General features: G+C 40.8%; 1 protein-coding gene across 1 annotated transcript in view; it reads left to right on the forward strand.

The window, feature by feature from the left end:
- The window catches only part of FARS2 (phenylalanyl-tRNA synthetase 2, mitochondrial), a gene marked incomplete at both ends in the record, with an annotated part of 180,380 nt that overhangs the window by 15,247 nt on the left and 139,349 nt on the right, over positions 1-25,784 (forward strand). The gene's annotated exons all lie outside the window — the stretch shown is intronic.

A 25,784-nucleotide genomic window follows, 5' to 3' on the forward strand; every position in this document is an offset into this window, starting at 1 on the left:
TATTGCTATTTGGTTGCTGGGTAAAGGTAGGGTGCTTTTTAGTTTTCATTTTTTTATCCTCAGATTCATTACTAATGCAGTGGTTGTAAACTGCTGTAAGAGCAGCATCATTTATTTTAATTGGAATTATTACAAAGAAATGTCACCTGATGATTTGCTTTCTGAAACTTATATATGAGTACAAAGGAAAGAGAGGGGAAACTGACAAGTTTTTCTGATTATTTTCACAGTGAAAATCTAACATACTTGTTTTTTTACTGACTGACAGACAGTAGTCCTGCACAGGGCAGCACTCGGGCATCTGTCATTCAGTGTCTTTCAGTACTATTTATTGAGTGTGGGAGCATTCTGGAATATGATCTGTGTAATTCTTACAAGCATACTTTCAGATAGTCATGGTATACTCCCTTGATTTTGTTGCAGTTAATTTGCAGATCTATTGTATTTTAACGTGTCCTGAATTCTTTCTCTTGGTCCAAGTACAGTAACAATAAACGCCCCAGTTATTTGGCACTGCTTATATTCATCAGTTTGCATATATTTAATGCGATCATCTTCCTTTAAAAAAGATGAATCCACCTCTAGAGTTTCTCCCCATTGTGTTAATGCCTTAAGCTAATGATCTTTCTCAGGTTCATGAGGTGGTAAACACAATAGAGGTTCTGATCAGCTTCAGAAGTGGAAGGCTACTGTGTAATATTATTTTGATCAGATGTAGTATGCTAATGGCCAGGCTTTCTTATTTTAAAGCTTTTATGTTGCTCCCTTCTTATGTTTAGGTTCCCTTGATGTATGGGTGGAGAGCTAAACTGTGGCCTCTAAACCACCACTGAATGTGTTTGGACATGTTTGGATGTGAATGAATGTGCATGAAATGCCAGCAGGCAGGTTTCTACAGCAGGCAGTGTTTTCAATTTAATGTGCCTCAGCAGTTTTTCCCCCCCCGAATTATGGCCTTGAAAATTAGTCTCCTGCACCAAAACTCTCCTAAATATTAATCATAATTCTAGTTGTCCAAGAAAACATGAATTTAATAACTCAACTGTAGCTTTTGAATGACTGTATTATTAATTGAAACAGCAGCAGAAAAAGGAAAGGTTCCTTTATTAGCAAGATATTTTTCAAAGGAGTTGCACTTTCTGCCACTACACTTCTGTTTTTCTACTCCCTCTGGTAACTCTGTGAAAATAGGCAGCTACTAAAGCTGAGTCTAATGCATATCAATCTCATTTATTGAAGCACTGATATCTGTTTGCTGAAAGTGAGGAAGAAGTGTGGTCATAACTTGTATTGGCTAACAGCTAATTTGTTTTAGAGTGACAATGTGGACAAGATAGTTCACATTTTCCATTGTGTAAGTCTTCCTTGTCTTCTGCTGCATGGAACATTCTTTTCTTTTATCTTTTTTTACAACAGTTTGAAACCCCAGTAGGTTCCTGGCATGCTAAGTTGCACCTGCTTATGGTGAAGCTAAGTTTGCTCTTATTAACTTGTAGGTTTTTGAGTGTGTGTGCTGTGGCAGCAAGTTGCCTTTGCCCAAAAGCAGAAATCCAGAAAGAGGATTTTCTGTGGAAAACGAGGAAGGTGAAAATTCTTTCCTATCTCCTTCATCTTTTTTTGCTATCAGGACTGTGGTGTTCTTCAAAACCGTCTTACGCTTGAACAGTTTCTTATCTGCTATGTTTGGAACATCCCTAGCACTTCCAGCTTCCACAATCAGTGGGTATTAACTATTACTTTGGTCTCATGCCTTCAAGCCTTTGAAAGACCAAAGTTTTAATTTTAAAGCTTTCAGTTTCGAACCAGTGCAGATCAACAAGGAATAAGAGATATATCAAACTTGGGAAGGAGGCCTGTGGCTTCCAAACAGTTCTGTCTTTGCAGCATTTATTCCAAATACTGCCTGTTCACCTGTATAAGAAGCAGCATTATGATGAATAAATGGATATTTACAAAGGAAAGCAGGGTGGGCTACTCAGGAGTACGTAACGTAAGTCTGTAATCTATTTATGGAGGAACACTAGTGTTTTCTTCTCCTACAGATTGTTCACTAATAACAAACTTCCTTTACCTCAGGTAAGTATCACGTTGTCTAACATCTGTCCTCAGTGCTGTGGCTCATGCTACAGATGTATTTCCCTTTATGAGGGACTAAATGCTGGTGCCTACGCCTTGCTGCTCTGTATGTCTCCTTTGTCAGATGCCCAGGACAGGCATTGCAGATTGCCTGTTCGCATCTCAGTCTCTTCAAGGACTCCACTGGAAAACACCTCCGTGGGGCTGAATGAAAGAAACATTACTCATTTTTGGATGGCTAGCCTTGTGCTGAAGGAATATTTCAGTGGTGTGCCAGTTCACCAGGTAAATACAGAAAGATCTTTTTATGGTGTACTGCACAGCTTGGTGATAAAAAACTGGCAAATAAACTGATGATTTTGCAGAAATCTTAATTTTTTTTATGTCATCCATAATATTTTTCATATCTTGGCATTCAAGATTTTTGTTTTATGGTTTTTTTCCTTGATGTACTGTTCAAATACGTTTCTGTAATATATTTGCTAGCAAGCATGACTTTTCATTCCAAGAGAAAATATTTTTATAAGGGAAAGGAAGATAGCTTTTGCCTTCAAAATCCTCACTTCCCTTTTTTTTTTTTTTTTTTGTTACTGCTTGTGGATATAAGAGTGGTTTGTAAGGCAATCAGAAACAATCAGTCAGAGCAGAAGTGCATGTGCCTGTTGATCGATGATGGCTGTAATTTAAACAGCCAGCACAGTTGGTTTACTTGTTTATTTCCCAGTTTTGTTCTGTTTCTTAGATCACAGAATCATAGAATGGCCTGGGTTGAAAAGGACCACAATGATCATCTAGTTTCAACCCCCTGCTAGATGCAGGATTGCCAACCAGCAGACCAGGCTGCCCAGAGCCACATCCAGCCTGGCCTTGAATGCCTCCAGGGATGGGGCATCCACAGCCTCCTTGGGCAACCTGTTCCAGTGTGTCATCACGCTGTGTGTGAAAAACTTCCTTCTAATATCTAACTAAACCTCCCCTGTCTCAGTTGGGTACCTATGATAACAAAGGACTGATGAAGCTTTGTGGTTGGATTACAAGACAAAGTCCTGCGTCGGGGCTGGGATGTTGGACCATGAGGAGCTGTTTCTTTATGCTGACCAAAAGTCCTATTGCAGTGACATCTCCCTGCCTCATCTTCTCTGTAGTTCTTTGGGGTGACCCTTACCCTCCCCATGCTGCAAATCTTGATGATATTGACAGATTGTTAGTCAGATTTTTAGTGTTAATTGTAGAATTCCATTCTTGCTCTAATGCCTCTATGGAGTTGGTGCTAAATTTGTTATTTTCAGAAAATAATAGTACTTTGTTAAATTTTCTGATGCTTTAGTAAGTGTATGAAGGAACCTTTGTTTGCTTTTAGCTACTTTTAAATAGAATGTGATAAAGACATTTAGTACATGTAAATAGAAATGAATTTGTGATAAGGAAAAACTGGTGAATCTGTTTAAATGTATTGCAAGTACTCTGCCTTACCTGTTGACCTGCTGTACTCTTTCCTTTTGAGGTCTGTGAAGGTACTCTGTAGGCTTCTCTTTTTTTTTTTTTCTCCCTCTGTATGCTTCTTAACACACTACATTTCTAGTTTCTACATAGATCTGCACAGTGTAGATGTGATAAAGAACCAAAATATGAGAGGCAGCAAAGCAAAGTAGCCCTTTTTTTGGTGGTAGTATTGCTCAGGTTGGAGAAGACCTTAAAGACCACCAAGTCCAACCACAACCTGACCATACGTCATATGCAACTTCCACAGTGTTTTACACCACTTTGAAGTTTCACTAATATTTCTAATTTTTTAAGTGAATTTAGGATTTGCCCAGTGAGGGGTAGCAAGCCTCTTTCTTAGTTGTTCACTGCATAGTGGGGATGGTCTGTTCATCTAAACCATCCTGAGTTTGTGTTAACAGTGAGTAAAGGTTCAGTTGCCTTACTGTGTGCGCTGGCAAATAAAATCTGCTAGGCAGCATAACTAGCATTTGCAGTAAAGCCAATTCAGCTACTAAATAATCTTGTTTGCTGTAAGGGAAGCCTCCTCTTGCCAAATGGGAACATGGAGATATTTACTATTTCTAACGGTGATATTTACTATTCTTAAAAGAAGTAGCAGCACATGCACCCTGTGACTGTTTTATAGTGTTGTTGAAAAAATAGGCACTTACTGCAAAGATGCATGGAATTGTAGGGATTGATGTTAATGTTCCCCTAAGGCTGACAGTGCTAAAGTTGAACAGTTATATGGTAATATGAACATGGGGGATCACTATTGTAATCTGGTATTTGATATGTATAAAATCTAACTTACTGTGTAATTTTTTCATTTTTATGTGCTCTTTTTTCATCTTAAACTGTGCCTACATATGTGGCTTTGATAGGAATGTTGTAGACACTTTTTAATATAAAGCAAAGTTATTTTTATTCTGGATAACAGCAGAAAAACACAGAAACTTCACAGTATAGTAGCAAGTACTCTCAGTTTTTGGTTTGTGAAGAGGAGATGAGGAAATGAATATCAGTTAACATCACATAAGGTATTTATTTCTGTGCTGCAGGAGTTTACCATTCAGGATTCACAAATATTGTGTTCATTGGTGGGTGCTGAAGTTCCCAGATCTGTGTGGAATTACACGATTAAAACTTTTGAATACAGGATGCTGCTTACTCAGAGGCTGTGGTCATGGTGTTGCTTGAATTAAAAAAAGGGAGGGAGCTGTTTCTTAAGATTGTAAACACCAGTGTTTCTGATGTGGAAGGAAAAAAGGTACCTGTGAAATTGGAAGCAGTTAGGGTGTGGTTCTTTGCTGATTGAAATCAATGGCAATGTTCTTGGTGCTCGCTGTTGCAGAGTATGTTAGCTTGGGACAGAAACATGAACATTTGACAACTCAATTTTACCTTACAAACCAAGAAACAAAAAATCTCCCAATTGAAGAAAAAAACAAAAAGAAAAAGAGACAGGATAATTCCATAATTTTTAGTAAGGCTCTCTTCCTATGTTTCTGAATTTCTGATGTTCTTCAGGGAAATAACCCCAGGATGGCATATCAGATCAAACCTAAGTTGGACATGTCCTGGTATGCTGTCTTGTATGGTATCACAGGCAGATGCTTAAAGAGTGAAATAGGACACGGATGTTCTGATACACACTCGCAGCTCTCAGCTTCCTGAGGTGAAAACAATACCTTTGTTTTTATTGCTTCCATTAATTTGTTAAGTGCTATTCTGAGTCCCAGGAAACCTACAGCATCTTCTTTTGACCTTGTGATCTACCAGTTACAATGAGAAGAGACGTGGGTAATAATTTCTTTCCCCTGCTTATGCCACTCGCGATTTGTAACTCTTGCTAGTTATTTCTTCCCAGGCCAAAGGATGCTATCATACAGGCACCTCCTGTGTAGGAGCTGATCCATATGTTTGTGATCACTCTTACCTGCATCTTTTCCAGGATTTCATCATAGGAGGCCTACATCTACTGTTCAGTTTGTGGGCATACAGTTTTTTTTTATACACCAGCATAAAAAGTTTGCATTCTTTTTCCCTTTTTTGAGGGTTCTTAGCATTCCTTTTGCACTACTTACCTTTAATGAGCCTTAAATTGAAAAACGAAGGAAGGCTTTGTATGAGAACTGTGGGAGATGAACCCTTTGGGCACTGCTGGGTGTTCGGCAGCGCTGATGTTTGGTTCTGGGTGTGAGCTCAGGTTGGTGTTTTGTTTCCTAGGGTTATAAATTGTGAGGGCAGCCATATTTGACCTATCGGTAGGAAGAGCTGGAAAGACCTTTTTGTGGCACATATACACTTCTTTTCCTTCCACATCAGAAAGTAACATTGGTGTTTACAATCTTAAGAAACGGCTCCCTCCCTTTTTTTAATTCATTTTTTCCCTGGTATGGGCAGGAGATGGTCATGGCTTTAGTGAGGAAATGAGTAGGTCCTGGGCCTTCAGTAAGGCCCTGATGAGATCTTTATGTCAGCGGTTTGCATACAGTTGCAGTTTTAAAAACAGTTGTGTAGTCTTGGCCTTCAAATTGTGTGTGATATCCTGAATTTATAACAAAGGCAGCTTTCCTGCTGCTGTACTTCTTATCAATTTTGTGTATGCTTTCCATGAAGAGAGGAAATTGTCAGCCTTGGCTAAATGTCACTGTGAATGAACACTGTTGACCAGAAAGAAAGGAGTTTACCACAGCTTTTGCATATCGTTACTTTTATTTTAAGAGGTGGAAGCTTATTTGTCATCAGTGAACTCCTTGGATAAACCTGATTCTTGACACGTAAGCTTGTTTTGCTTTTGGAAGCCTTGCTATTGATCAGCAGCAGGACTTTATTCCAAAATTTAAGCAGTACTTGGCCCAGGGCTGCCACCTTCAGCCAAATCCACGTCTTGACATGTCCAACTTGCTTGGCTGTAACGCTGCAGCAAATAAATATTTCTTTAATCATTTATTGAAGATCTTCAAAACTGTACGAAGGGAATTAACAACTGTAAGTACATATTTAAGGACATACTCTGCCCACTCCTTTTTTCTTTTTTCTTTTTTCTTTTTTCTTTTTTTTTTTTTTTTTTTTGCAAAGGGGTTATTGGGTTTGGACAGTCTTCATGGGCAGTAAATTAGTAATTAATTAGTAATAAAATTATGTCAGTGTTACCTTGTCTGACATAGAGGGGGGGTTGATTTTTTTTTTTTTTTTAATGAACATATTCTTAAATCCAATTTTATTTAAGGGTGAATTGGTTTCATATATCAATCAGCAGGAGGTGTTTTGGGGAAGGGGAAATTTAATATCGTTCATCTAGCAGGTTTTTTTTTCCTGTTTGGCTTTTGCCTGGTAAATTACATTAAAATTTTGGAGCAGATGGTGCATGTGGCTTAAATAGTATGCAGACCCATGTTCTGTCTATGCTAACAGCTCTCTGTGGGGACCTTGAAATAGTTAGAACTGTATGTGTGTATATGGATAGAGCGTATAAGGGCAAACATAATGCATTTAAAATACATTTCTGCAATGCTTCAAGGTGAAATTGAAGTTGCAGAGGTCTGTTGCTGTCTTGAACAGCTGGAGCCTCCCAAGAACATGGGATAAAAACGAGCATGGGGGATGCTGGGTGGGCTGCAGTTCTTCCCACATAGTACGTACAGCAAAGAGATTTAAGTCTGCAGAGCAAGCTTCACAGTTCCCCATCACAAACCTTTCAGTGTTTGAAATCTGTTCTTTTTAGGTCACTGTCTGTCTCCTATGCAACCACATTGCTGCAGTACCTGGATGTCTCCCAGTCTTTTCTGTGCTTGTTCTCCCAAGATGGTTATGAGATAGGAAAGTGTCATCATCCCTGTTTTATGGCCTGGAACTGAAGAGCACAGGAGACTGACACACACGCATGCATACTGTAGACAATGGCGTTAGCTGCCTCAGCAAGAAAGTCTGATTTCCTGCAGTGCTTATATAGCCACAGAGACAGGAGGTCTACCACCATACTTTGAAGGCATGACTCAGGGTTTCTGGATCATGCTACCGGCAGCCTCTTTCTGTGACTGGCTGCAGGGGGAGCCTCCTCTCCTGATTTAGGCAGGTAACTGAAGGTAAAGCCGTCAGTGTTTCAGATTAAATGAAATTAATGGGAAATGAGGAAGCAAATGGGTTTGAGTGACTGCTCTCTGTGACAGAAATGTGAGCTGAATCCAAGCTGAAGGTTTATATCTCAACTTCTGAGTTACCTTCGTCTCACTCTAGAGATTACATTGGCACATTCACGTATTTACCTATATGTATGTGATATACTCACAGAGACAAAAAACGGGTGACCAAATAAATAGAAAATGAGACAAATGTGGCTTATTATCATTCTTGTTGTGGTCTGCCCTGCCCAGTGTAAACATAATAGCAGGTTGTCAGAGCTGCTTAATTCCAGAGATACTCCACTGGCAGCCACTGAAATTTTGCTCTGGCTGATCAGATATAGAGCCGGTGTGGAGCTGTGGGTTTTTAGAAAAAGGTATTACTGAATGTTTGTACAACATTTTGTACAGATACCCACAGCTGTGTGGTCATGGCACATCCAGAAAAATGCATGTCAAAAATACTGCTGATAAGTTTAAAAGGGAATAAGTGATAGGATGGAGGACCCGAGTTCCCCCCAAAATTTGTGGTGATTCAGCCTCCTTCTGTACAAGGAGAGGAGCTCTGATTGTAAAGTGTAAAGCCACCCCGTGGCTTTATGAGGCTTGTGTAAAGGTCCTGGCACGTAAGTTGAGCTGTTTGTTGGGGTTGGGAGAGAAATTATCTGCCCTTAGTTGACTGCGCGTCTCTTGACTGGAAAAGAGTCACCCATAGGCAGGGGCATCAGAAATATCAGCCACTTTTTGAACCTCTTTGTGATAACAGTTGGTGACAGCTTCCTTCAAGATCACAAACTTAAGCCTCTGCTTGTGTTGCAGTCCAGGAAAGGGAATTGATAAAGCACTGTTCCTTATTTTTTTGAGTTGCACCTAAGCATTTTTTTTTTTAAAGTTTTTGCAGACATAGAATGTATAGAAAAGCCCAGGTTGGAAAGGACCTTGGGGATCACCTGGTCTAACCTTTCATGTTGAAACCAAGACCTAGGCAAGATTGTCTAACACTTTGTCTAGCTAAATCTCAAAAATCTCAAGTGCGGAGAATCCATTGTATCCTTGGATGGGTTATTCCAATGATTGATTATTCCCACAGTATAAATTTTTCCTCTTATATCAAACTGGAATTTTCCCAGCGCATTTTGTACCCACTGCCCTCTTGCCTCTCATATGTGATCCAGACTCTCGGGAGCATAAAGGTTTGAGTTCCTAAAGAGTATTTTTAACTTGTATTGACTCTTACGCAGAAAATCTATTTCTTCTATCTCCTTTCTTTCCACTGAAAGAAGAAATCAGGGGGAGTTTGTTTCCTTCTTTTGTCTGAAGATTGCCAATTCAGTTTGATATTGTGTTGGCTTCTTCTGAGCTGACTTGGAGGAAGTCTTGGTCCTGCCTTGATAAACAGGAACGTAGAGGTGAGGTGCGCAGAGTTGATGCTGTGGTTGATCAAAGTACTTGTTTTATTTCTTACTTCTTTCTCTTAACCCATTACCCATGGCTACACCACCAAGTCTGATGTGAGTACTGTGTAATAAAATACCTTTCTTCCACCCTTCCCTTTTTCTTATCAAAAAAACTTGCCTGTTGTCTCCTCCTTAATTTACAGCTCTATTTTTGAAACTGTTTTTTCATCAAGTTTTTCATCCAGAAGGAACCCATAAAATTTTTGAAATGTTGCTTTCTCTGATTTTATTACCCTTGACAGACTCATTATGTATGTTAGAGCTGGTGTTCTTCAGAAGAATTAGTATAAGCTTACTCTCAATCTCTGCGTGTTTGTGTAGAATGAACAAATGTAGTATTCCATTTTATGACAATTCTATTACACCTATTTCTGGGAAATGTGTTATTTATTTGCAGGGATATTTTGTGGGGAAGTAAGTAGAGGATTGAATTTTGAAGTGAGTGGTTATTATAGAACTTGGATGGCCATTTGAGTTTGTGGCTTCATATGATTTTGCCAGCTGAGTAGTACTGTCAATAGATTTAGAGAATAATTTCACTTTCATGGTGCAAGACCACGTTTTAAGATAAAATTTATGTTCCTTATCTTTGCAATTTAGGAAACTACTTTGTCTTCATGCTTCATTTTCTCCTGCCCAAAAACATCTGTGGAGAAGTGTTAACTCAGTCTAACATCAATCTTGAAACCAGCAAGAGTGGTTATTTGATTGTCTGGCACATGGTACTTCTTTCCATCTAGCAATGAAAGCTTTTTCTAGCATGTGAACCTGATTTTAGTCTATTTGGAATCTAAAAAAGAAAAAATAAGCTCATAGAATGCATAGTATCATCTTCACATGTTTGTATTGCGTTTAAAACGCTCTGCCCATGTGTATGCATTGCCTCTCCTTCCCTTGAATTTTTTTTAAATCAAAAGTAAATTAAAGGTTTAGTAATTCACTGTGATGTGAATAGGATCCAGCAGGGAGGAACTGACTGCCACACACAAGAGAAGGCTATCTTATTTTATTAAAGGACTCCAAGGAAGAAGAAAGCGCTACTCTTGGAAACCTGAAGAGCAACAATTTATAGCACAGGGAAGGTGTTTCCCTTGCCTTTATTTATGCAAATGAAAATACTGCCAAATAATACTGTTGAATTACCACACTGTTATTTGATGAATGCTGATTGGATTTAATCAGCTAGGAGTTAGTCCGATGAGCCTAATATTCTCATCAAACTAGGATACCCCATGGGTGTTTTTGTTGTTGTTGTTGTTGCATTGCAATATTCGTTTTTGCTATTCGCAGAACATTTATCAGAACTACCCAACTGAGCGTGGGGAGGAGATTTTACTGGCATGCTGCTAACTCTACCTGACTTACACAAAACTCAGCTGAGACAGTTTCAATTCAGCTGAGGTTATATCAATCATTTTAGGAAGTATTTCTCGTTACTGGATCGCAAACACGGACTTAATTTCTTATTTCTGGAGGGAGAAATTTTGGTTAGGATGTTCCTGTTGTGCGTCTCTTCTTGTCTTTAAGATTTCTAGCTGCTGCATGGAATGAATGAATTCAGTTCTCCTGTGTGAGTGTTGGAGGCTAAATACTCTTTTACATTTTAAGAAAATAACAAACTATTGACAGTATATGGATGATCGGCTTTTCCAACAGGTACCATTCATCAAGATCTTCATGTCACTGAGTTGTGAGGCACGTGTCTATAGGGGGTAATTGCTGGTGGAGAGGAGCCTTTGTGTGTCATATAATTTATAGAGACACAGAATAGCCTGAGTTGAAAGAGATCCACAAGGTCCACTGAGTCCAATTCCTGGATCCATGCAGGACCACCTAAAAATCAGACCATGTCTGTCACTGTTATCCCAACACTTGAACTCCAGCACTTGGGCACTTGGGTGGGCACATCCCCACTGCCCTCTGCTGCAGACCCTTTCCCTGACCCCAGCTGCCCTCCCCTGACGCAGCTCCATGCTGTTCCCTGGGCCCTGTCACTGTCACACACAGCAGAGCTCAGCGCTGCCCCTCTGCTCCCTGTGAGGAGCTGCAGCTGCCATCAGGCCGCCCCTCATCTCCTCTGCCAGGGCTCAGCAAACTCAGTGACCTCAGTTGCTCTTCAGACACTTGCCCTTCAGACCCTCTTCCATCTTCATAGCTCTCCTTTGTGCATTCTCTAATAGCTTTATGCCCTTCTTTTATGGAGGTGTCCAGACCTGCCCCCAGTGCTGGAGGTGCAGTTGCATAGAGCAGAGGGGACAGCCCCTCCTGTTCCCAGTGGCAGTGCTGGGCCTGATGCACCCTAGAGTAGATTGGCCCTTTGGGCTGCTAGGGAACATTGCTGACTCAGCAAACTTGCTGCTACCAAAACACCCAGATCTCTTTCAACAGAACTGTCGTGCAACCTGTCGTTGAGAGATGTAATGGTGATTTCCCACTGATCGTGCCACTGTGGACAGTGTGTAGGTTGAGGCAGTGACATAGGCTCATGTGCCTCATTTGGGCCAGAGGCTGGCAGGATTGGCTTGCCTGGCTGACTGTGTGCAAGCACCTCATGATCCACTGCTAACCACACGTGTGAGCTATTGCTGGGGAAATTTGTTTGAATGGTGTGTAAGCAAATACAGAACAACTCCAGAGCCAGAGTTTGGTTACCACTCCTGCCAGCAGAATGGCCTTTTACGTTGCCATAAACTCAGACTTCACAGAAGTACGTAAGTCAGCTCTGCTGATTTTGTTTGCGACTTGTATTATAAAGAATAACTTAGCTCGAATTTTGCTTGATTTCTTCTGCAGTTGGCCTGATTTGCTTTGCAGTTCATTGTTCACAACAGGGAAATCTCTATGAACAGAAGAGAAGATAAAACATACAGCATTTGAACATGAAAGTGTTAGAAGGAAGTGATTATCTTGTAAGGGGTGATGACATTTCCAGAGGGAAGGAAAGATCTGGAGCAGATTTGGCTCTTCTGTTCTGCGGGAGCATTTCCGTGGTGCAGACTAGAGCTTGCAGACAGCTCTTCCAGGTAGTGTACCAACTAGTTACAAGCAGAGTTTGCTGTTGAACTGAAATAAATCAGGGAAAAATGTCAGCCTGTATTAACACTTCTCTCCATGTAAATAACCATGACAGGTTACTAATGGATATTACAGCAATGTCTCCTTTTTCCTGAACAGAACAGATGCCATAAATTATGTAGTCTGATGACTGTGTAGTGAGCATCAGTAATAAGTTTGATCCTAAATATTCTGTCATAATTCCACTAAACTTCCGTATATAACAAGAAGTAGAATTTAAGAGGTAGCCATATAGGTAATCTAGTACTGATCTTGTTTGGGGGCCAAGCTGGAGGAGAGGTTCAGGGAGGAGGCTTGTTGCTTTGCTTTCTTCTGACTGCCATTTAGATTATTTAAAAACCTTAGCTGAATGTTTGAAAATCTTGGCCAGCTCTGTATTCTCTGGGTCAAAATTTGCCTTATCAAGAAAAGTAAAAAAAAAAAAATAAAAAATAAAAATTTCCTGAGAAAGAGCCATAAGCTGGTGGCTATAACTTTGTCCCTCGTCAGCTCCTACCCCTGCAATGCACAATAATTTTTATCTCCTTTTTTTCTTAAAATTGTGAGAGGACAGGAAAGGACAGGAAAAATACAGAAGACAGGAAGAATAATAGTTCTTTTAACCCTGAGAATTGCTGCCCTTCTTATTCTGAAGTTTGAGCTGGTCATTCAACAGCACCAGTTGTCTTTATGTAGAAGCAAGAGGTTACTGCTGAAATTATGGCTTAGAACTTTTTCTGCTCTTAAAAACAATAACTAACTTGAGTTTACTGAGTTTTCTTCTCAAAAAGTGGTGAATGTGAAATACCTGTGCTGGCTGTAACAGAAGAAAAGTTCATAGGATTCATTTAGGACATTATTCATAGGACTCGATGATCTCTGGAGGTCCCTTCCAACCCCTGCGATTCTGCGATTCTAATAAAGCAAGAGACACCAGTTAGGAGTTCAGCTTCAACTGTAGAGGTTGAAAAGTTATGAGTTATTCCAACAAACAAGTATAGTGAGGGGAATCCTTTTCTCCTATCAGTTCAGGCTTATTTAGCATCTTTCAAAAGTGACAGTTAAATTCTTGACTGCAAACCTTTTTCATCTTTGAGAGGATTTGTTCTTGATACTGCCACATGTGTTATGGTAGAAACAGTAATTGCGAAAATCCCTCTGCTACCGTACTAGAAGCTGTTGTATTACAAACAAGATGGGTAGAGCTGCTCATCTTTACAAGTGCTAAATTACTTCCTATTCTTATTGAATGAAAGCTGGTGATCTTAAATAGGAAGATTCTTCCTGTATTGGCCCTTGCTTCTGCTATTTTTGTTTATTTAATAGAAGCCAAAGTTCATCTGGTAAAGGAAGGGCTACTTTCCCAGGGGTTATCTGCTCACATGAGGCAGATTGTCCTGTGTCTGCTCTCTTGAAGTTACTTATCTGAGGTTCTAGTCATTTTCAGAGGAGGTTTATTAGTTTAGCTAGATTGCAGCTCTAGTGCATCACAGGCCCATGAGCAGGAGGAACTAAGAAAGTGCATTTACAGGAAGCTAGAATTCATGTAATCCATCTAAAGGTGCACTTAATCATGCAATAATTTAAAACAATATTTATGTATTTTGTTTGTGTTGCTGTCAGTTTTCACATATCAATAGTAACCTCAAGCAGTCTGTGCATAAGCATTTGCCGTGTTCTGCATGTGGCTGAGTGAACAAACATTAGACAAACGTTGTAGCACCCTTTGCAGAGTCCTCTGAGTTGTTCTCTGCCATATATGTGGTTTTCTTGCTTTTTAATAGTATCCAGTTGATGACGGGGATGCACTGATGAGTTTCTGTTTTCTTTAAATGTGACCGTAGGAGCTGCTGTGCTGCTGGGACAAGAAACAAGCTGCTGCTTTGGTTATACAGCTCATGAAGCTGACCAGAATTGCTTCTAGCTCAAAAAAGTGTTTCTATTTTTTTGTTTTTCTACTGTTAATTGATACAAAATACTCTCAATAAAAGCAGACCTGTACAGAAAGCTGGGACAAAGAGAAGGAAGACTGTAATTTAGTGAGGACTGTAATTATAAGACAGTAATTTAATGAAAAAAAGATGAAGTGGTTTTTGTGGTGTTCCATTAGTAGTTCTGTATTTGTCATCTTTGGGGCTCTCACTGAAGCACAGAGTCTTAAGAACAGGGGAGTAGGAGCAGGAGAATAGAAATGTTATGTTATTTTATATTAGTGGACATAGTGTTTACACAGATATGGCTGTTCGCTGCCCCTTTAATATGTAACAAACCATTCACAATCACCTTTATTGCCCTGGAGTTTTCTACCAGATACACCTGCCCCAACTGCGAGAGGAGGTTGGCATTGTTTTCTTAGACTGAGTTAGCATAATTGTTCCTGGAGATGGAAAAGTCCAGTTGCAGTCACCCAAAAAAGCACGGATCCTTTAGTCATTTTCAACAGGCAGCCTCTTGTCTTCGTTACTTTCCACCACACCTGCAGATGTGATTCTGTGCAGTAAGAGAAAATCATTAATTCTTCCCTTGAAAAGCTCAAATTTGTGTTCCCCTGCAATGACCTCCTTGCTGCCTTTTGATACTCAGCAGGAAGAGAAAATCAGTAACTCCTTCCTTGAAAGGCTCCAATATGAAAAAGCTGGAGTTCCCCTGCAGTGACCCTTTTGCTTCTTTACTCCCACCTCCCTTTCATTATCTTTTTTCACAGGGCTTGAATAAAAATGCATACACCTTAAGTTAGGGCAAAACTCTGCAGCTGTACAATTCATAGATAGAGTTTAAGGAAGGTGAACTAAGGGGCACTGAATCTGTAATTTCTTTTATCTGTTCTTCACATTTGCGCAAGATAGAGCTGGCAGGGCCTTTCCAGGCTCTCTGGAGGCACCCAAAAGGCTTCATAGCAGAAGGGAGTAATTGTGGCAAGTCTGCTGGCAGCTGAAGGACAGCCCCAAGATGATTTTCAAACCACAGCTGAGGAAATTGTCAAGGAAGCGTGACAGCAGGGGACATACTTGCATGAGCTCATAAGCTCTGTTCTCTGCTACCTGTAGAAGACCTGTACAAATCTGTGAATTCAATGGGCTTAAGTCTGTCCCAGGGCTTGCTTTTCTCCTGGTTCCAGACACATGGCTTTGAATAGTAAAAGCATTTGAGATGGTGATTGAACACCTCTGTTGAGGGTCTGAGCCTTGATCTATTAACTTTCTTGCTCAACTCTCAGTCTCTTTGGGTAGAGTGACAGTTTCTGTTTGGATAATCCACTGTGTGGACTTACTTGCCATGTCTGCAAAGGTGTTAAGTGGGAGCTGATGTCTTTCTCTGGGAGAGTGAAAAAGCATGAAGAGGCTCAGTGTGGGATTGGGGTAAAGTACTGTATTACAAATTAGTGTAAGGAGTTGAGTCTCAGTGAGAACAGGGAGTGAAGAAGATGGATTCGTGTTTCCTTGGCAGCTGAAATTTAGACATTGTAGCAGCTGTAAGTGGAGCAGAGTAAAAATCTGAGGAGTCAGCCCCTGGTTTTTGTTTTTCTTTGTTTCTCATATGAAATCAGAGGGTTTTTTACTTCATTTTTCTAAAGACATGTCAACCAAAAAACTAAATGTGGGATGTGAAATCTGATGGCTTTAAAGGGATATATGGAAGACCAATGTTCTCCTGAGACCTTGCATTCTTCTTTCACTATTCCTTACCCTTAACAGACTTGAAACTCCCAGCGGCGTAGTCCTACCTTACTGAAAAACTCCTCACTCCCCATTCATTAGCCATCATGTAAATTGCCTTGTGTCGTGGTGCTGTGGCACCAGTCCAGACTTGGATGATCTCTTACAAACTCTGTAGCTTGGAAAAAAGGTGAATGTACAGATAGGCTAACACTGTAGCCTCTCCAGCTGCTGAAATGCTTCTATCATTTGAATCCTCTGGTTGATGAACCCGGGGGGAGTGTGGATGTAGGTATATGGGAATAACATAATTCCATTAATTAATCTCTTAAGCAGTGCTTCTGGCTGTCCTCGGTGATGGAAATGCGACTAATCCTTGTTCTGCTTAGATGCCCTCCATTGATTAACAGTAAGAACAGTGCTGTTGTACGGTATTTTTCATGGGCCTGCCTTAACTGTCGCTTTTTGTTTGTTTGTTAGTTTGTTTAATAAAAGCTGTACTGTTAGCCTTGTTTTACAGCAGGGGAAATTGTAGTGCGTGTCAGTGCCACCTTGACATGTACTCTGGAAGAGTTCAGCTCCCTTTGGTAGTTTGTTCTCAGTAAGGACAGTATTACTGCTATCTTGTCACCTTCCTCTTGGAACATAACTTTTTGCTTTATGTATTTCTGTGTTCATTTACATTCCTACGTCACTTTCTGAATGTTTTAATCTTCTGACTCAGAAAGTTTGCTAGTGCTGGGCTTGTCTTTTGTTGTTCTTTTTTACTTCAAAAGCTCCAAGTCAGAAGAAGCAAAACAAACACTGAGTAAAGTCTAATCAGGGAGTAGACTGCCTGAGATCCCCAGGGTTTTTTCTAATAGCCACAAATCTTCTTTCCTCAATGACTGTTCTTTCCTTTCATGTAACATGTGATTGGTGTACTTGGATTAATGCATTGCTAAAGGTTTGGAAAACCCACTGAGATTTCTTGTTACCAATTCATCTAGAATTCCACAGTACACTGATTCCACTTGTCACATTATAGGTAATAGATGCTGCCAAACTGGGGATGTGGCATGTGACAAGATTTTCACTGACTACTGGAGTTATGGCTGCTATGCTGAAACATCACCTGTATTACTATATTACAGTTTCTGGTTTCTGTAGCTGCCAAAATACCAAAGCAGATAGATCCGTAAAACCAATCCTATTACAAAAGATTCCTATATATGATAAAAACGAATAGTACTTCAACTTGGTTCTTCAGTGTGTGGATTTTTTATTTTGGAAAAATAGTCCACTTTCTATGTGCAGAATGGTATGTAATTTTATACACTGATATTTCATTTTGTCTCTGCTCTAGTGATCAGTAAAGTAATTATATACAGTATGTGCAGTGTTACTGCATTGAATAAGAGCAGAACACAGGCATGCTTACTGCTAACAATGGATTTTATTTGGTTTTGTGGGTTTTTTTCTGCACAAAAGTTGCATAACTGCATGGAAGTACCAGTATCTACGTTAAATGTATTCAATAGGATTTGCTGGAGCTTAACATTTTTGTCACATTCACAGTTTTCTTCAATTTATCTACGTACAAAATGAAGATAACAGCATATTGACTTTCTGCTGTTGTTTCAGACTTGATTAGCACTTACAAAATACTGTCATACCTACCTGGAAGTCAGTCAGGAGGTGCAAAGTAGTCTGGTTGTGAAGAAGTGCAGCACGTGGTAGAACACGGCACAAATTGGAACAGGAAGTTCCATACCAACATGAGGAAAAACCTTACTTTGAGGATTACAGAGCACTGGAACAGGCTGCCCAGAGAGGTTGTGGAGTCTGCTTCTCTATTCAAGACCTGTCTGGACACATTCTCGTGTGACTTACTGTAAGGAGCTGCTTTAGGAGGGTGTTGGACTTGATGATGTCCAGGGTCCCTTCCAGCCCCTATAATTGAGTGATTCTTTGACTTGCAAGCAGATATCAAACAGTGTACAGCAGGGCTGCCATAGCACTGGGCTTGTGGGCTTCTGAGAGAGGTACAGCCTTTGACCCTGTGGAAATCTGAAACTGAGCAGTCTGATAGAGAAGCTGGTTGTTGATGAGAGGTGGGATAGATAGGGATAGATTCTTGTCCTTTTGTAAGATAGCATCACCTAGCCAATGTTGAATACATTCCAGCATGCTTGGTTTGGGAAAATCAAATATGAACAGGCATGCTGCCCTTTGTAATTGGCTAATGTTGCTTATTCCAGCCACCAGTGAGAGCTGATAGAGATTCTTCTTCTACATCGGTTAGCAGATGCTGTGCTTCTGGAGGACGAACATCTGTGCTGTGGGGCTCTGAGGTTTTGTAGATAATGCTATTAATTGCATCAGTGCTGAGGAGCCCCAAAAAAGGGATTATTGTTATTGAGAATGCACTATGCAAATAAAATTACAGAAGAATCCTCACTGGAGCACTCACAGAAACTAGCACTGATCTGGCCTGTAATGAGTGAACAACCTAATGGGTGTAGGAAAAACTGATGAAAGCTGTCACCTTGGGCTTCCTAAGTAAGCTAGTAGGCTCCTGAGTGTTACTGGTTGCAGTGCTATCAGGCTGCCCAGAATGATGTCCTCTGCTTCAAGGTTATCCAAGGTCTGCACCACAGCCACACAAACGAGACGTTGCTGGCTGTTATTTTATTAGGACATTTTCATATTATTACTGACTTCAAGATGAAGATATACGCTGACAAGGCTCACGTTGAAAAGTTCTGCTTTAGCTTTCTGATCAAAATTTAGGACCGTCGTCTACCATGCAAACTCATTTTGCAAGTTATCCAACTTGAACAGTTCCAGAATCCATTTATCATTGTTGCTAAGAAGCATTTGAGGGTTTTGATGCATTTTCAATCACTGCTTACAGTGTTCTGTAATGTTTTCATAGCACTTGGCTTGGTGGCTGTGGTTCTTTGCTGCATAGGTGTTTTTTTATTCTGCTTAGAATGCTCCCAGCTTGCAGCAGCTGTGACTTGTGCCCATCAAGGTAAAAAGACAGCGTTTTTATTGCTGCTGCAAATCTTTCTGCTGGCTGCTTATAGGTACCTAGTGATACAGCAGCCTCAAAACCAGCAACACCACTTGCAAGTACTCTGTGGGGGCAAAGTGAGACTAATGCCTATTTCCAGCCCCTTTGGTGAGAACTGCTCCAAGCAGAGAAAACCCCCTCTGTCCTCCCCAGCACGTCAAAATCTGGCAGCTAGCTGCTAATTGCCTTTACAGTGATTCACATGCCATCTGCCATTGCTGGGAGCTTTTGTCATGTGTAGCAAGCTCCAGGCAGGTCCATAAACTTTGTACAGTTTTAATGTCAGTGACACCGACCTGATACAGCACGGTAATGACAGTGCTTTTGCTACATGCAGAAGTTAGGTAAGAAACAATTTACCTGTTATCAGCCTTTCTTTTGTTTTGAGGGAACTGCATTCTCAGGGATAGGAAGGGGAAAACAACCACCAAACCCATGGAAGATTAAGTCAGTTGTATGCCATTAAATGTTCCCCATCACAGAAACTAGTTCACGGATGGTGGGAGAGAGCTGTCAAAATGAATAAAACTGCAAAGGATTGTCATGCATTTGTGTATGGCACCTCATCTACAGGTCAGGAGCAAGCAGAAGAGAGCTTGATATCCCCACCTGGAGGCCAGGGAGCCTGGCTTCTCAGGGCCCTGCGGGGAGAAGTAGTGGCGTCGGTCCCATCATAACTTACATAACAGTTGCATAAGAGTGCTGCTGCCATGGCTATCAAAACTAAAGAGGAAAGATGGAATTTCTCCCTCCCTCTGCTTTTTTAATGGCTCACATCAGAAGCTCAACCCTGACACGTTGTTGTTTACCCCTCAGAGTAGCCAGGGTTTCTTTCCTCACTCCAAGCAAGCAGGGGGCTCTTGCTTTTGTTTAATCCTGCCTTGTTTCATTTATAGTTCTTTCTTTTTTTCTCCTTTACCTACATTTACATTTTCATGCTCAGAACTGCTGCTACTACTGCTTTCAATAATTAAATGTTTTATCAGCATTTTCTAAAGCACCTGGATGCTGCTGTAATGCCGCTTGGTTCTAAATTGGTCTCTTCAAAGCAGAGATGCTGCAAAATAGCATCTTTTTTTTCTTTTTCTTTCTTTTTTTTTTTTTTCTTCTCTTCCCCATTCAAACCTTTTGGGGATGCTGGTACTTGTCATCTATAAGCAGGCTCATAAAATGGCTTAATGTGTTACCAAGGTGGTGAGGGGGTGACCCGAGTGAGCCACTTGGCCTGAGTGCTGATTTCCAGGCTCAGAGGCATGCTTGGCAGGTGGGTGCCATATACCTGAGAGCAGGCTGGCTGGCATGCCTACGACATGGAAGCACAGAGGTGACAGGAACGCGGCCTTTCCTTCCCCGGGCCTTTTGCCAGCTGAGCTCAGGGGTTACTTCATTTAGCTTGGACCAGCCGCAGCGCTTTTACATAATCCTAGCAGCTCCCTCCAAGCTCCTGCAGTACTAATCTTGTCTGTCGGTGCAGCAATTTACCTGCTTGTGTGCTTTTTTTGTATCTGGCTGTCAAGCTCCAGAGAAGCTTTTACCCTTTTGTTTCACCTGGTATGTATATCATTAATTCTCAGAGCCTGGAAGAGAGTGTGCGCTCACACAGCCTCCACTGTCGGTGTGGTGATGGAGCAGGGCCTCAGCTTGCTGACGGGGCCCTGGGGCAGCTCCTGTCCCACCGGCGGAGTCGCAGGTCCCGCTGGGCACATCGAGCGGAGCACGGCTGCAGCATGGTGCAGCAGATGAGCCCCAGCGGTTGCCATGGAGATCGGTCATCCTGCCAAAACTTGAAGAAAGGGCCCTTGCTGAAGCACGCGAGCTCAATAGAAAACAAGTGGCAAGCAAGCCGTGTGGAGATGGGACCTGCCAGCAGCCGTCCCAGATGGAGTCTGGATTCCCTTCATCTCCCCCGCCCCTTTCACAGCACTCCTTCCTTAAAGGAAATAGCAGAGAGCTGTGCAGCCCAGAGCTACCTCCCATTTAGCTCTCCGAGGCAGGGATGGCGTATTAATGGCTGCACCATGGGGATAGTGGGAAGGGGCCGGGGCACACAGCTTTCATGAGGAGCGTGTGCCTCTTGCCACTGGGGCCTTAGTGGGTGCCGGGGGATTTGTTTGCAGCATATGTGACGGTGTTAATGATTGAAAAATTACCACAACAATTAGTCATGGATCGCTGGAGGCAAGGCCCCCAAATGCTGTGGACAATGTGATTAAACCCATGTATGTGACAATTAACTCTCCTGCAGGTTTATCCACCAAGGGGATGGGAGGTAGGTGGACAAAAAAATGACAGGCGAGAATAATGCAGCAGAGTGGACCCGATACAGCTGGCACTATCAATTTTAATCTGACATTGAATTAATCACACTTGGATTAATCCCGTTCTTATTGCACCATTCTGGTTGCCTGTTTATTTATATTCTTCTTCCTTTGTGTGCTACATGGAGGCATGACGGATTTAATTCCTATCCGTTCCATGTTTTTAAATTTAAAAGGCAAATCCTTCAGTCACGCCGCGTTTGAGGTATTCCGTGGCTCAATTATCTCATAAAAAATGAGCGGAGTCCAGATGCACCATGCCATGAATCCCCTTCTGTATCACAGCTGAGTAACTCTCAATAAATATTTGCTCACCCAATATTCAGACTTCATAGGATTTAGTTCTGTCTGCCCGATGAGGCAGACATGCAGTCACACAAGTAATGCTTTCATTGCCTGTTTATGTTGCAGTTAGTAAAAAAACTGGTGTCTGTTTGTCATGATTCTGGCTGCGTTTTGTAACTTTATTTTGGGGGTCCAAAAGTCATCCTTTTCTGCTACTTAGATTTTGTGTTGGCAAGAAGATTCAGAGTGGAGATGCAAAAAGCTCTGGTGCAGGTATCAGAGGGAGCAAGTATAGATGATCTGGCAAAAGATTTTTAAAGGAAAAGAAGCACCAGTGCTTGTCAGATAGTGACAAAGTCTTGAAGGAGAAATGGTTTGCATCAGCATACAGTCTGTTCCAAATTATCCAGCTGTGTGCCCTTTCTAGTCCAGTAAAAGTAACCTGCTTACTACACTGTTGATATACTGCTCCCTGACAAGTCTGTTGTTCACAAAGTGGCAAGTACAGTTTGATGGATTGAGTTATAGCCACTGCTTAATTTCATCTATAGCTACTGCAGACAGTTCTTCCTTCTCACTCTTTGTTTCTTGTTTTCCTTTTATAGACTCTAAAGAAGGTGCTTTTAAGATGTGCACCTAGGCTTGCCATAAGGATTCAGTTTTAATCTGGTATATTACTACTATGATCTGCAATGCTTAACATTTTTGCAGATCCTCAGATTGCTGGTGTGTCACATGCATTCTCATTTTAAAAATCCCAGTGAAAGTGTTGAAGTTACAGCATGGTGATTTAAAGATGTGTTTCCACTGAAATCAGTAGTAAAATACCTGCTTGTTTAAAATGTCAATATTTTTATCCAGATTCAATCATGAGTCCTGTGTGTATCGCTAATTTGACAGCGTGACAATGCCTGAAGTGCAACTGAACCACCTTTTAACACAGTGGTTCTTGCCCTCTTGTTGGCAGAGAACACGATTTGTACTTTGAGCTCCAGGTTCAAGCACATAGAAATGAAGAAGTCCTGTGAAGTCAGTGGGCAACAAAGATGTCAATGACCCTTATGCAAGTAATTCAGTGCCCAAAGGAGCCTTGTCTTGTTGTTTTCAATGTAGCTTTCAAAACGTAGTTCAAGTAGAAGGAAAAGGTGTGTGGGGACAGGATGTGTCCATTTGCTTGGAAAGAGATGTGGACAGAGTGGATATCGCATTTGCTGATAGTCATGCATCCATAGGGAAGGTTGAGTGAAGCTGGCCCAGATCTTAATAGCACGTAAAAAAACTTGCAGGAGGTTCTAGTCACTGTCAGTCACATCATCAGTAGAAGTATTGGAAGTCACAGAGTAAATGAAGCCAAATTTCTGTCAGAGCTGCTTCTTTGATTGCTTCTTTCAGTCATTTCTCCCATCTTAGATACTTCTGCATTTGGAATCCATCTGGATTTGGTTGGAGGTAGTCACTTTTTCTTTCTTTTTTATTTATTTATCTGCAGTTTGCATGATCCTCAGAGAAGTAGTAACGAATTTTTTTTTTTATCAGGATGGACTTTAAATCTGCACCTCTCAAAAGGAAATAACGTAATTCCAAAATATCCATTGAAATAGACAATTTTTTATCTGTTTGTCTCATGGTGAGATCTGTTACAGGTTCTCACCCTCTTCTGGCAGCTCAGAAGAGGAGTTGAGTGCACTGTAAACTTGCAGCAGAGGGATAAAGCCAGCTTGGTATGAAACCAGCTTATACATCAGTATCAAATACTGTCTGTACAGGTGATACGAAGTACTAACCGTATGAATTTCATTTTCTTCTCTTTTCCCCTTCATGCTCCCTCAGTCCCCTGAAGTAGTCTGATTTTTTGCTGTTGGATTTGGTGCTGCTGTTTGAGGGATGGCAAATGTCTGCTGATGACTTAACTAACTGACAGCCATGGAAGTTACTCCTTTATTAAGCAATCTATTGAGTGATTAGGAGACCATTTACGTAGACTATTAACGTAACAGTTCAGCACATTAGTAGGAAGAAAGTCGTATGAGATGATTTGAGATGCATTTTTAACTAAGCTTTGTTTCATTTCCTCTGAGATTTTAAATCATATGTATGAGTATGATGTATTAAAAATACTTTTGCCTTTTTTTTTTTTTTTCTATTGTAAACTGATGTCTTTTCATAGGGGAAATGTTGTCAGACAAAAGTCAGAAAGTTCAATTAAGTATTTTAATATCCTGAACTTCTCTAAACCACTCCACAAAAATTTCAGTCTTTGAAAATATTAACAAAACAAGATTAATTACTTGGTGGGAAAATTATTTCATAAAAGGAAAGATTTTAATTTCTACTCTGTACTTGATATGGTATTGCTTGGGGCTTCTTACATTGGGTGATCCATTGGCCAAGTATGCATCACGTTTTACACTGCTTAAAGTCTGTTTAAATTCAGTTAATATTCATCAGTCTGATTTGCTGTGCCTACATAATAAACAGAGTAAGAGTGACTTGGCTTCAATTTGGTTAGAATTAGGCTTAATTGTGCAGTTACAACATCAGTAAGTGCTGTAGGAATGCTTAAGACTACAAGTGGATGCCCCCTATATGACAGTGCTTGTTACTCATGTCACACCCGTGACCGAGAGTGTAATTAAGAATTTTGTGTGGGGTGCTTTTGGGGTCAGGGGGTGGGATGGAGCGTGTGCAGAGGTTGATTGCTTGGATCAATGTGTGTGAATCCAGAATATGTTTGCTCACTGGCAGAAAAAGCAAGCTTGAAATAGGGACAAGATAAGAGATCTGCCAGTAGGAGAGTAAACATTTTGACTAGAAAGAAGTTGAGGGTGTTACGCTGAACTCTGTGGTATCTAAACTTAAGCTACTTGAGGTGATTCTTTTGATCTTTCCAGTGAGGATACATCCTTTCTAGACAAAATTCAAGCCATGGTCTGCAGTAAGGAATATCTTATTTTATCTGTGCGTGATTTTCATCATGTTTTGCTTACAGGGAACTGGGTGGGAGCAACACAGCACCCCAAATGTCAGAATTTTCTCACTGTGGCTCTGAGAATCGAATTACTTAGGGTGCTTCAGTTTCAAAGACTGTGTGTTAATCCTTGTTAGGATTGCCTTTGGAAGCAGCGTGAAGGGAAGCAGTACAAGAGGAAAAAGGCCCAGGGATTTTGGAACTAAACCTATTGATACAGCATTCACTTTCTGCTTTTTTTTTTTTTTTCCCCATCTTAACCTGAAATTTTCCTATTTTGTTCATTATCTTTGTTGTTTACAGAAAATCTGAGGTTCCCACATGAGTATTTAATACTCTTCTCAGAAGGTCAAGTGAAAGTAAAACAAGAAGAGTAAGTGCTAGGTTGCATGTGTGGGAAAACCCCATGCTTTTGAAGGTGCAGCATTAATAGTTCCTCTATGCAGTATATGTGTGTAAGAGTTCAAAAGACTGTTTTGCATCTTGAATGTACCTCTGGCTTGGCCAGCCTATAAAAAATAATGGAAAGGGTGTATGTTGGCCCAAATACCATGCTCGTATTTGACACTGGTGTGTTGGCTTTGGCTGTGCACTCACTGGTATCTGCCAGACAAGTCCAGACTGGAAGCTACTAAGACATGTGTGTTTGGCTGTGCCTCTGCCAAGAAGGTCCTTCTGGATTTTGATTTGCTGGAGGGATGTTACGAATTGGGGAGAGAGCTGGGGAAGAAGTAGGAGACAGAGGAGGTTTCTCTGTTTTGGAGAATGTTGGTTTTTTGTCTCTCTTTGCTCAACAAGTCGGTAGTAATTAAAGCAGGTTTTTGCCATGTGGAATGAAGACTTAAGGAATGACATTGCTATTCCTTGGGGTAGTGCAAAACAATTTAATATGATCTTAAGGTTTTTTTTTTGTAAGAATTTGAACCATTACCTGGACAGATTTCATGATTTGTGGGCAGTACAATATTTGTAAGGGTGGAAATGGAGTGATTGAAAAGGCAGAATGTCATATTTTAGTCCATGGTTTCATGGTCCACTCATGATTCTTTCAGGATATAGTAGGCCAACAAAGAAGCTGCAAGATGATGCTCTCAGCTACCGACTTTCATGAAGTTCTCTTTTGCTTAGCCAGCATAAAAGGAGAGCAGATTCTAGACAAGACATTCAAAACCCAATCTTTCTTTCAACCTTGATGCTACTCTGGAAAGCTGAGGGTGAAGTTAATTCAGAGCATTTGCATGAACCAATTGTTAAAAAAGACACAAAATATTAAAACGTATGTTAATAGAGTACACGAATG

Source organism: Tetrao urogallus (assembly GCF_951394365.1).
Source record: "Tetrao urogallus genome assembly, chromosome: 3".
Lineage (NCBI taxonomy): Eukaryota > Metazoa > Chordata > Aves > Galliformes > Phasianidae > Tetrao > Tetrao urogallus.